At 38.8% G+C, this 13,487-nt stretch overlaps 1 protein-coding gene across 1 annotated transcript in view; it reads left to right on the top strand.

The window, feature by feature from the left end:
* The first annotated feature begins 749 nt into the window (after positions 1-749).
* The window catches only part of LOC124154071, a 166,959-nt gene continuing 154,221 nt past the window's right edge, over positions 750-13,487 (top strand). Inside the window, exon 1 of the mRNA XM_046527572.1 lies at positions 750-1,254. The gene's annotated coding sequence lies outside the window, so the exon portion shown is untranslated. The remainder of the gene's footprint in view (positions 1,255-13,487) is intronic.

Below are 13,487 nucleotides of genomic sequence, written 5' to 3' on the forward strand. Positions count from 1 at the left end.
AAGCTATTTTGGATATTTGTTCGGAAATTTTCGATTTGGTACCACCGTCCGTCGTTCCTAAACAGCATCTTAGAACCTCGTTATTTTTCTAGGCCGGGCATAATGGATAAAATAAGAGAAATATTTACCGAACGGATGGGTATGCGAATTTAATTTTACCCCGAACACTAAATGGATAGTAAATAAATAAGAGGTTTGGGAGGACTCAGCACTTGTATTTCCTATTATTTTTTCCCCTTTATTTTTAAAACGGCTGAAATCCGAACATACCCTGCCCAGCGGATATACGGATAAGTATAGGTAATCTTTGGGCAAAGAGTTTATATTAATGCCTTTGAGGTAGTATGTATATAAGACCCCTTTAAACCCAAACCATCGCAATACGATTCTGTGTTCGTATGCCAGCAATTTGATTCGGTACCTGTCCATCACCAGGCAATGACTGGATTTAGCAGGGTCTCTCCGCAAACTCAAGTAAGGCTAAAATCCCTCGGTTTTGTGTTTACGTGTTCACAGTCGGGGAGAGTGTTTTCTTGCATCCACCAAGGGCAATATTCGCGTAAGCGAGCTGTATTATTTATGCTGGAATGGAGGTCGTATAACACCAGCTCCCAGTTGACCATTGAGTAAAGAACTTCTTTGAGCAGCTGGACTTTTCCAAGGACAACCTTCGGAATCCTTCCCAGCTACCTTCGTATTCACGTGACCATAGTCTGTATGTGCTCAGATACCACTGCACACGTCGAAGAGCGCAGTGCGGTAATTCCAGTGACATCCGGGGTCATCTTGTGGAGCCTTCCCAGTGGAATTTCTGACATAGCACAGTTTCTTAAGTACTTTGATATCTGGAGCTAGTGCGTGTGTGGGTGAGGTCAGTAATGAGTTTTACGGAACAAGCGATTGCTGGTTTACTCGCTTTGAAGCCTAAGGAACCGTCTGTTGGTGTGCAACGGAAATATCAAGTGGTTTTTTTCACCATCTGTGAAATTGTTAAAAACAACTAACCTCTCCTTAATCAGTGATGTTTCGTTATTATTACTGTCGTGAGACGTGCATTTTTTCTTTGGCCTCCTGGTAAATCTCATTGAGTACGTCAGCATCTCGCCGGAAACAATGGGAGCATACCCAAGTGGAAGTGCGTTTTCTTTGTGAGACCATCAGGACGTCAGTTTCCCGAGTTCAAACTGTGAAGAAAGGGAGGAATTGGAATCTTTACCAGCTTTGGCGCTGAAATACCTCGACCGAGTGATTTTTGTAAGTACCCAGCATTTTATTAAAAAAAAACTTTTTTCATGACTTTTGAATGTGCAATGAACATTTAAGTTATAAAATGTCGCTGTTCAGCATTTTAATATCTGAAATAATACCTACTTCAAAATTTTCAAACGATGTAAAATTATTTTACGATGAAGTAATAAGACATTTTCACTGCTTTGTTTACACGCATTAAGTGACTTCAATTATTGTTAGGCATTGTTCATGGGTGCGAAAGTATAGTCTTCTTACGCATGATTACTAGGAATCTTAATTGATTGAATTTGTGGGTTCAGGGAAATATAATTGGGGTTGTGAAAGATATTTGATATTACTTACTATTGTGATGAAAGGCTAGCGCATTTTCTTCGAGTCTCTAGTGGTTCCCGGTCTCAAAAGTAAAAACTATAGTTCCTCCAGTCTGCGCAGTACAAAGTTCAGGTCTTTAATGAAAGTTATTATTTCACAAGCTCTACAAAATATGCTTAAAATCATTGATGAATACGTTTAAGCCACTTTCCCACACAGATACAGATACCTCATACACCTTATCGCTGAGAGGGTGTTATATACCACCAAGACGGCGCGGAACTAATCATCATCCCCCAAAAATCCGCCTATGACAGGCAGTGGCGGATTTAGTGGTAGTATTTAATGTAGTATATTTAGTAGATAGTAGCCACGACACGCCTCAGCCAATAGTTTTTGTATCCATGTAAAGGAGTAGAGGGAGTGTATATACAAATTCATAGCTACAAGTCCCTAGCGTTAAAGAAGGTTGAGTTGTATTTATTGGAGATGGTAGCACTCCCTACTGTAAAAATCAAGCTCAAAAGTAAAATATACTGTGTTCCAACTCGTTAGGCTTCAGGGATCATGGATTTGGATCATGACCATCTCCCAAATTTGATGCTAAATCTGCCCCTGTGACAGAGGCTAATGTAAGAAGTTATGAGAATTTATGCTATAATCCTCGTCAAATATTGCGTCTTAGTGTCGAAGACATTTCCTTTTATCTCGCCGGACAATCTAAGAGGCGAAATGAATTGACCTAAAATTAAATGACACCTACAACGCTCCGGCAAACTAAAGTCGTAGAATTTCTTTCGCAAGTCTAAAAGGGGGTTGAGAACAGCGGACAATAGAAGTTAAAAAGGAACCGTAAACCCCACCACTTAATGTTGCGGAATCAACTCCGTGCTTGGAGCAAGAGGAGTTCTTAGGCTTTCTGTAACCTCCCCTATTTTCTCAAGCATTCTTCGCTCTAAGAGTATTTTTTTTAAGCTCCATTAAAAACTTTCACAGAGAACTTCGCTCGCGAGAACCGAGCTTGCCTCAAAACAGCTTCGGAGCAGTCTGATTAAGTTTAGAGCGTTAAGGGGGTTAGACTTGGGGAGGGTAAGCTTTGGTGAAGGTGGTTGGTGCTGGAGAGAAAATTTCGTTTCTCTTCCGTTCAACCCGCACTTTTCCGACGCCCCTCGAATCAGTGTTCGCAAGTATTTGGAATGGATTGGTGAAGGCATTACGGTATAAGGCCCTCCAGAAAATTGAACGAAAGACTTTACAGGGTGGAGAAAACTTGTCCATGATTAAAACTACAAATGCTAATTTCTATAGTTTAATACAAAACTCAACTACCGTCAGCCATGGTTTCGACATTTTATGCCATTTTTAAGGCATACATGAAATACATGTATACCTTGAAAATGGCGCAACATGTCGAAACCATGGTCGGTTGTTGAGTTTTGTATTAGAGTGTGGATATTGCCATTTGTAATTGTTATCATGGATATATCGAATTTCCACGAAGTTATGCCTGAAACGATTTTATACGAGAAAAATGTTTTCACGCTATTTTAACCCTGGATAGCTGATGCCATTATGAGCCAAAATTTCTGATGATGTTCCGGTTGAAAACCCACCATTTTTAAACAATATAAATTTTAAGCAAAGCGCTCCGATTGGCCGGGAGTTTTCCCAGTTTACGGATAACTTGGATACATCGCGATCTCCGGCGGGAAAAACATTCGAAGTCATGAGTTGTCCAGAGTAATCGGCAACAAGGGAAACTCGCGGCCAATCGGAGCGCTTGTCTTAAAGTTTCAGTTGTTAAAAAATGGTGCGTTTTCGACCAAAACAACGTTATTAATTGTTGTTCTTGCTGGCATCAGCTATCCAAGATTGAATTTTAGTGATACAGTTTTTCTCCGTCCTGTATACTTACAAATTCTACTATAGGGTGGTTTCCTATTATTTTTTTATTGCCTAAATCGAAAGATTATTACTCCTGGAGTACGTGTTTCACGCTTTTAGATTTTTAAATGACGATATCTATTTTTCGCGATTAAATGAAAAGTGAAAATTTTCAAGCGCAAGAAAACTTGAAGCGTAAGTATGAATGCCGGGAAATCTCTCCGTACGACGTATTTCTGGATCCCGCTGCCGCTCTGTGAGGTGACCTTGAGGCGAGGCTTAGCGCTGATACGACGCAGGCTGCTAGCGGGTAGCTGAGTACCCTGCTGGCTGGTAGCGCTTTGCTTAAATAAGGATTATTAATACCTTATCAAACGAAGAAAACTTTCCAACCTTAGCCAGTTTTAATAAGTGATTATTAAGACATGTTTCCCTGAGCTCTGCGCCTCATGCATGCATTGGTAACCTCAGACGATGTATAACTCCTTTCTTCTCCTCTAGAAACTAGGTCCCTGTGACGCCACGTGGAGTGGCATCGAATGGGCGCCAATCTGGCCCTTTTCAAATGAGGATAAAAATGGACCATTACCATTCGTCTAAACCGGTATTTCTAAAACGAAATAATTTGTATATTATGAATACACTAATGGTGGGTAACGAATCGCAATCAATGCCTTTCGTTTTCTTTGATGAAGCAAAACTACCCTATTGTATCAATTACCGAGAATTTGATTTTCCTAGAAGAAGCAAGGGGAGCGTGGTTGCCTAGTTGGTGGAACGCATGGCTGCTGATCGAAGGGCCTTGGGTTTGAATCCCGGCTGAAACCTTTGGACACTCCAAGCAAAAACTTCGAAGTTTTTGGCAGCCCAGGGAAAGGAACAGGCCTCCCCTTACCCTGAATGTGTGGTATTCAAACAACAAAGAGTTAGTCTGGGTTGACCTTTACCCTCAAGCCAATCTTCCGATTAAAGTAATGAATGAAATGGTAGGATTATTGAAAAGCAATGGATGATTTTACAGTGGGCTGCTAAATGTGCGGTCATTCACATTTAAATGGGTTTTAAAAAGCCGCCACTTACATCGGTGATGGCACGGCGCTCACCAGTTCTCCACCTACTCGTAACGTATTTAGTGTTTTCTGCGCGTCCTTTGCCTCTACCTCCTCTCTCCTTGATTAAAATAGGCAGATACTTATAATTCATATTTAAATGGATAAAGTCCATGAAATTCCCTGTGAAAATTTCCAATAAAATACTCACATTTAATGGATTAACCCATGAAATGATGTTGCAAAAGTTGCGGTTCGCAATAGAGATTTCACTGGTGGGATGGGTGTCATTCGTGAATAATTTTTTTATCTAAAAAATGAATTAAAAAGAAATACTATTGAAAAATTTTATATTCCACTTAAAGCTGTATTGAGATAAATGTATCACATGGCCATAATAAGAATGTATACGTAGAGATGGACAGATTATATATTTATAATTAACTAGTCCAATCTCTCTTTTGGAAAATGGCGGGTTATGCCACTGAATCGTAAGGCAAAAAATTTGTCAGTGTGCTTTTACTGTGTCTCAACGTTTTGAAATATAATTATAAATGTCTTTAATTGAGTGTCACCTCTTGAAGCGTTTTCTTCAACATTTACTTTGTTTTGCAGCTCATCAATTGTATATATTTCATAAAATACCCTTAAAAATTCCCAAGCTAAAAAATTCTGCTCACTCGCTGTTCACGCGGGCCATGTCGCTATTTCACCAATGGAAATAATTGAGCGGGAATGAGAGGGAATATCTACAGTCCCTCAAATCATGTCATCTTTTATTTACACCTGGAATCCGCGCAACCTGCCCTTCAACTTCTCGAGCCGTATTCAATCTTCCTTCTATCACCTCCTACCGTTCATCATCATTTCTTCCACGAGAATCTACAAACGACCAGGGCGCCCTTTTGAGAGAGTCTGGAAACAAAAGAGTTACTGTAGTACGAGAGCAACGCAAGAGCATCTCCTCCTTATATTCTCCCACTCACGCCCTTCTTTTTTGCTCCAGCCTTTCAGCGCTTCTTCTCCGACGGGGTGCAGTGCTCCTGTTGCTCTCCCCCCTTGGTCGCTCTTTCTCTTATGTATTATATATACACACAAGACCCATTCAAAATAAAAACCAAATTCTCTCTCCCCCCCACGGTTGCTTCCTTCTTCTCGCCCGAACACGGTTTTTTATCCTCAAGACTTCCTCGGTGAACTCTCAAGACGGTAAAGTTTCCGCTGCGGTTTTAAACTCTTGACGGCTTTTTGGGGTGAGCGCTTTTGGGGGGAAGCAGAACTCTTTATACCACCCTCCTCCCCCTCTCTTGCTTGCACGCCTTATCCTTGCCCCCTCCACATCCCCGGCGGGCATTGTTGGGTCCGAAACACCGTAAAACCTCAACAGCCTCACTTATTTATAGCGTTCGTACGTGACTCCTTTAACCCTCCACACCACCACCTTCGTACCTCCTCCGATACTGTTTATCTTTTGTCTTATACTCCTCCTCTTGTACCACCTTCTCTCTCTCTCCTTGCGATTTCTTATCCATCGCTTCTTCTGGAACTCTTCTCTTCCCTCTCGCTCGCAAGGAACAATTCTCGAGCTTCGAGACCAGTAAGCACACGATTAACGGGTAAGTTGAGAAAAAAAGATTTCGCGAGCAAGTCGTTGTGAGTGAGGGAATCACATCCGATGCCGCGAAAGTTGCTTAGAGATTTCGACGAGAAATTTGTTTTCGCTGTGGTGACGATGTTACAAAGAAAAGAGGTGATGGAAACTGATTGAAATGGAAAGATTGTCACTGAAAGTTGAAATTCACTGTCATATGATTCATCTTGTCCATATCTTTAAGTTTAACTCATATGTTAATGATCAATAAATCTAACTTAGTAGTTAATAAAAGGAACGAGGTTACATTAGCCAAGGTAGGTAGATGTGAACCAGAACTTTTCCTGTGAAATGAAGTGTTAGCGTCTGATTAAAAAAAAATGAAAGTTACATTCAATCTACTGTAAATAAGCAGTTATTCCCACACAAGCGATGACAAATTACTAAAAATAGGGGTTTACCCGGTGATTGAATAGCTCCATTAAGGGTTGTATCCTATCTAAATGGTTCGGGATTTTTATCCTAAAATGGTGCATAACATCCTGATGAATCGTGAAGCAAAACATTTTGGGGAATTTTAGGCGGAAGAGAATACATGGATAATTGCGTTAGTGTGACTAAATTTTTATGCTTCAAAAGGTACAGTATTTTAACTTTTTCACTTTAATCATGCTTAGTGTTTCCTTTTTATTATAATTTTTGGATATTTACCGTAATTTCAGGTGTATCGTATTGTGTTTTATTGCCTTTAATATGTAAATTTTCGTTGAAAATCATTATCACGAAAAGATGGTTCGTTTTTTTCACATTAAAATTAACCAAGGTGGATATAAAATGGAACAGTATATTCAAAGCTAATTTTACTTGTAACAAATCCATATTGTTAGTTAATTTATTTTTTGGTACATTTTATTTTATTGGTTTGTCTGAGTCTGCAATTCAATTATTACCATATTAACTTATATCTGACCTTCGTCATTGTATCAAGAACGGCCTTGTCCGTTTTTCGCCTAAATATGCTCCTTTAGTGTAAAAAAAATTCTTTTACCCAATTTTTCATAGCTTATTCTGCGGCTATATGTTCTCCAAAATACAAGTTACCCTAAAATTACAAACATTGCTCCTAAACTAATTCTAAAAATTTTAGAACGTAGGTTGCCGCGGCGATGGTCTTCTATCTGCATATCCTCAGGGTTTTCTTCCGCGTCAGCTTGTTTATAGACAACAGTTTCGCAGTCTAGACAACATTTTCGCAGTATAGACAACAGTTTCGCAGTATAGACAACATTTTCTCAGTATAGATAACATTTTCGCAGTATATGCAATAGTTTCGCAGTATAGGCAACAGTTTAATTCTAAAAATTGTTTTTGAAATGTAGTATTTAATTCTATATTGCAATTTTAGATCAATTCCTTATTGATCCGTCTACTTCAGAATTGTATCCATAGATCTCGTAAATGACTTATACTTAACTACCTAGCGAGGTAACCAAAGTAAAAAAGGGAATTGGTAGATAATATTCCACGAATTGTTTTTTTAATCACTTTATAATTAAATATTAAGCTGAAATAAAGCTATTCCCAGTTCACGATGGCAATTTTTATTATTTTCTCTTTAGAAATATTTATCGAAGACCCAGTTTTCATACAATTTCTGATCTCTTCTTTAAACTGTATGGTTGTTGCGATGGTATTCCGAACATTTTCGATCGTCATCGTGATTAGATCGATGGGTTTAGCGAAAACGAACTGCACAGTGCTCGTGAAATGGGAGAGACTTTGGGAGACAAAACGTTAATAATAAAAACCGAAATCCCCAAGGAGGGAAAAGCAGAAGAAAAAAGGGGCAGAGTGCGGAAATGTGAAAGGAAGAGATGCAGGGTGTGGAGAAGGGGTTGGTGGGAAGGAGGAGGGTGGGGAGTTCCCTAAGGAATAAAGAAAACGGGGGAAGCGATTGAAGGTGCAAATGGGGGACCCTTCCTTTTTATTAAACTTGGAACGATACCGATAGCGATTACTCGGTATCGGAATTTATTTCCGATACACCGAAACTTTTCAGTATCGATCGAAAAGCGCCTCTAACTCACTCGGTGATTTGGTATGGGTAGCAGACAAGCCGTCCACCGAATAGGTTTCCACCAAATGCCTAAATAAAGCCATAGTAACATCAAGAATTTCAGTCCAATTGTTTTTCTACGTTGATGTAAACTATTCTTATTGCCATTTTACCTAAATTATGGAGTGATGAACGCTTTGCCAAATAGATTGGCTTTTTTTTAGAAGTATGTCCATAATTATGGGATATGTCCTTAAATTGTGCACGTTGGGGGGTTGAATCCCCAAAGAGTCATGCCCATTTTAATGGATATTATGACTGAAAGGGTTGAATTTTTACCTTTTTTCCGTCTCTAATTTTTGTATGAACTGTCGATTTAATTTTTTAGATTATTACGTTACCAATGACGCATTAGATGGTTAAGAATTGGTTACAGTTTATTGTTAGTTTAAATGACGCGCCTACTGTGGGCTAATTTTTTTGTTGAATTTCTTCCGCATTATTTGTCCACAGTTCTAGGACTACGTGAGAAAGAAGGACTTCTCCCCGCTTCGAATGGAAGTAAGCCTAGATTGTTGATATATCCTCTCTCTCAGAAAGCAGTTTTACCTATTCAATAGTGCAAGGATATATGCAAAGATTATGAAAAAGATTATTAAGAATTACATGCAGCAGCCCCGTACTCTTTTATAGATTCATATTTTAAACTTCTTCGCCGCTGCATGAGTTTAAGGGCCGTATTCCAGAACGTAACTTAGGTTTTGTTATAGACTCAAACTCGACTTGATTGCTACGCTGACCTCACTCGAGTCCAAACTCCATTTGGGTCCTCAAGTTCAAAGATGTCCGCCGGCATTTTCTCACGTTTTTAAATGAAATATCTCTCTTAAAAGTAATTTAACGTGTGATATGGTACTCCAGTAATACTAGCTTTTGATGAGTTGGAGATAATCAATGAAAATGGTTTTTGGTAAATGCATTATTTTTGTGAATCTTACCACACTTAATCTATCTCAAGTTAGTTGAGTGTATGTACGTTTGTAAAATACTAGCTCAAATTCATCTTGGGTTTGAGATCAGAAACACTCAAGATTGGGTCAAGTTGTGCAATGCGGCCACAGGTGTTAATTCTTGCCAATCAATTTATCCAAAATACGAAGTGTCACCTCTTCAGCCTTCAATTTACTCAATGTACGATGCCATGATGAGATTACGGATGAAAATCAGACATGTTTTTAGCTCTCTAGAAGCTCAAATTGTTATCTTTCAAATGCCTTAATAATATTTCCATAAATTCTTTGTTTTATAAAAAAACATCAATTATATTAGCATTGTCCTTCCGAAACAAAAATAAATCGATTAGCGACTTAGTTTGTATGTTTGTAGCCCTAACAGACGAAAAACTCAGGAACACTGACAATAAGGTCTTCAAAAGTATTCTAAATTTTACTGTACAGTTTAAATTGTATTGCATATTATGAATTGAATGAAAACGAAACTGAATTTGAAGCTGGTGGAAAAAGTTTTATTTTTTTCATGCATTCGACCAGCGTAGTTTTAAGTTTACTACGAGAGTACATCGAGGACAACCTGCATGTTTTTTAAACCGTATATTCGATTGATTAAAATTAAGCATTGATTTCAATGAGCTGTTGCAGTCCAACCCCACTATGTAAAAGTATAAGCATTCATAATATGAGTTGTATGAAATTAAATACGTAAAAGGAGTTAAAATTTCTTACAACATCCTCACTCTCCACTCTTGGAGCTGTTATCTCCGATCACCCAAGCCACTGAGGTATTTCTTCTCCTCATCCTCTGGAGTGAATTCTCAAACTCTTCCCTCCCCCAACTTCAGAAGTTCTTTTTATCCTTGAAAGCGGTTCCTTCTAAACACCTTCCTATCTTACGCCTTGAGGCTGGAGTAGCTCCCCTACCGCCCTAATCTCAGATTCCCGCCATATTTTCCCGCCTTCAATTCAACCACTCCTCAAGACGGAACATCTCCACACCACAGGCGTGATCAAATGGGGCAGGGCGTTGTTCCGTCAAGATGCTCGGATGAGGTTTTATTTTGCCGAAGGAGAGTTTTCCTTCCTTTATCTCATTTATTTATTTTTGACTCCTCGCCCTTACAACACCCTCCACCCCCAAACCAACCCTGGGCCCCCCTTTGTTTCATTTATTCATCTCCTTCCCACCGGCTGCTTGGATGAGGTTGTCTCTATGAGTTGTGCCCACTTTTTGGGCAAAACTACCGCCAAACTTTAGTTCCACAGGGCTGGAAGGGAAGAAGTGGGGAGGCTGTTCTCTCCTCATCTCAGTTGGGTGAATGCGGGAGTTAGAGAAGTGTATGTAAGGGAAGGTTAGAGAAGGGAAATCAAGAAGGGAAAGGAAAGTGTGAGGCTAAATCCAAAGGTACCTGGCTGGGAGAAGGGGAGGTTAGGATTGAAGTGAAGAAGAGAAAAGGGATGGTAGTTTTCCAACCCAAACTGAACTGGCAGTGTAGGGGGTTCATTGGAATGTTTGTACGATATGTAGGAGGTGAAGAATTTTTTCATACAACCTTAAATTTACGTATTTAATTTTTAAAATCTAGCAAAGAAAACGAATTTTGATGGGTAACTTTGGGGTAAAATGAATTACTAAATGTTTTTGGGTGTTACCATTTTAAGTTATCCAATTGGGTATGCTCCTAAAGGATATATCCGCTAATAAAGCAATTAAAGTGCTTGCTAATTACTAATTTTTAATTATACGGCATCGCTTGTTTGCAAATAACCGTAATTTACAATATATTGAGTATAATTTTTCACAGTTCATTTTTTTCAATCCGATAATTACTGTACATGCGACAGGAAAATATTAGTATCACATCTCCCTACTTTGAGTATTGCAACCCTTCACATGAATTCTCAACTAAATATGTTTTATTTGCTATCAATTTTTTAATTTATGCGGTTTTTAATGTTGGAGGAGGGGAATTTTCGGGTAAACGAGTGGAAAATTTAACGTTGCGTTTCAAAATTTTCCCACCCTTAACTGCTGATTTCTCGTATTCCTTCGCTTGTATTAACCATAATTTCCGAAATTTTTGAAAATATGATCGCATTATTCTGAAGAAAAGAATATTTACCCATAAATTATTTCTTTCCGCGGTGATGGGTATAAAATATATTGGAATACAGGGTTGAATGCTAACACGGAGATTAATTTCCCCAGCTGTAGCTAGGTAAAAATGTAATTAGTTCATCATAATGTGTGAAAACAATGTGTGTTTTAGATAATAACTCCCTGTGAACCTCCTTAAATGTTTTCAATTGGTATATGATAGATAATAGTGAAATATATGAATATCCCTCCTTGGGCGACGTAAGCAATAGCACCCAATTTTTTTTTACAATTCGTTTTCCCATTATTTTTTAAATTATTTTCCTTTTATTTGGAATTTCTATATTTTATTACGTATAAGGAAGGTTTTAAAAACACAAATTTCTATGAATATATTGAGACTCTGTCTATCAGAGCCTGTATTAGCCTTTTTCCTGATCCGGGGGATCTTTCGTCTAATTGTAAGTAGCGAATTAACCTTAATTTGAATAACACAGCCATTGTCAATTGGTTAATCATAGATTTCACTAGTTAACCATTAAATAGATTTATCACCTACTTCAAATTGGCTTTCGGAAATATACCATCAATCGGGATTTGATCAGATTGTCGATTTTCGATCGATAATCGATTGACTTATCGAACAACGACAATCGATAATAAATAGATTTCTCGATAACTATAGATTGTCTGTGGATAACAATCTATCGATATTCTGTTTACGCTCAACGGCATTGATAGGTCTTTTTGCTTTGTCGATGGCACGAGATTTATTAATGATTTCAGTAAAGTCGAACCATCAGATAACATGCTCATTTCTACCTCCATTATCCCAATGTTTACAAGTTCTCCATTCCCTTCTCTACAATCCTGTTCTTGCCCCATTATTTTGTTTTTGCTCTCCCTTTATTTCCAATCCCTATTCTTCCAAATTCCGCTTCATCGCCCTTCTTAACATCACCCTCTTTTCTACCTTCCCCTCCGCTTTGAAACGTATTACCAAGATTGGGCGGAAGTCCTGCAACAATACAGACATCGGAACGAGATGGGCCCGCTTTCGAAAGATACCCCATAACACCCCTCCCCCTCCCTAGGGGTGAATGAAGTGTTGGCGGGGGCTGATGGCTACAGTAAAGGGAAGGGAATGAATGCAAGGTGAGCGAAAAGCATTGAGATGTTGGGAAAAAAAGAACGTTAGGGTGGCGATTTTTCCCTTTGGTCTTGCACTAAAATACGCGTTTCTTTCCGTAGCGCAGGGAGAGTCGGCCATCGAGAGACCATCCGATCTGAATATTTTGGGCACGAAGAGAGTATAAAAAAGGTACCTTTTTTTCTTCTTCCTGATATCCCCTCGGCGCCCGCAAGTGATTAATACATCGCATAGCACCCATCGCCACCTCCAGGGATTTATTTTTTATTCTTAAATCTCAATAGGGCGGCAAGGAGGGATATGCCGTGATGCGCATGGAAAAAAAGGTCGACCCTCACGAAATGTTCGGCAAGCTTCGACTACTTAAATATATTGAAAAAAGCGTCTTCCTTTGTGTTGGATCGGCCGTTTGGGGAAAACCGGATGAGACTTGAAAATATTGGTGATCCAAGTGCTCTCGTATTGACGTTTTTCCCGAGATTGGTGGATGGGAAAATGCTGGATTTGGTGAAAAATTTGAAGGTGTACTTACTACGAGGAGTATTTCCACTCAGCAATTATTTGCTTCCATCGACTACCATTCGTGGGAAGTAGGCAATATAGAGTACATTCCATGAATTAGTAGCTAAATTGATTTACTGCTCAAGTTCTATCGGGAATTTAGTATATGGAGACGTTCGGAAGCTAAAATTCATGTGGCGGAAACGGGTTTGAATCCCAGTAAAATGAAATACTCTTTCCTCGTTGGAATTTTCTCTGCTTAAAATTAATGTGTACTTACATGAAACTACCTGAAGGTACTCTTCATCTGGCTATATCACGGTTATTTCCTTGAATTAAGGCTAAAAATTGTTCTTTTTTATGGTAATCCTTAAAACATGGATTTTTTCCAAACAATGCGCCTTGCTGCTTGCGGCCTTCGTACTGGAATAAGGATAGTTATGTAGAGCAACTTGAAATTGAGGAATTCCACGATAAAAATGTAATAGTGGAAAAAATTCTCTTCTTTCATCTCACTGAGCTGTAAAACAAACCAAGAGATGCTTTGATTTCGAATAGGATTTTTCACTTAGATTACACAAT

This window comes from Ischnura elegans, chromosome 2 (assembly GCF_921293095.1).
Source record: "Ischnura elegans chromosome 2, ioIscEleg1.1, whole genome shotgun sequence".
In the NCBI taxonomy this organism is placed as follows: Eukaryota; Metazoa; Arthropoda; class Insecta; order Odonata; family Coenagrionidae; genus Ischnura; species Ischnura elegans.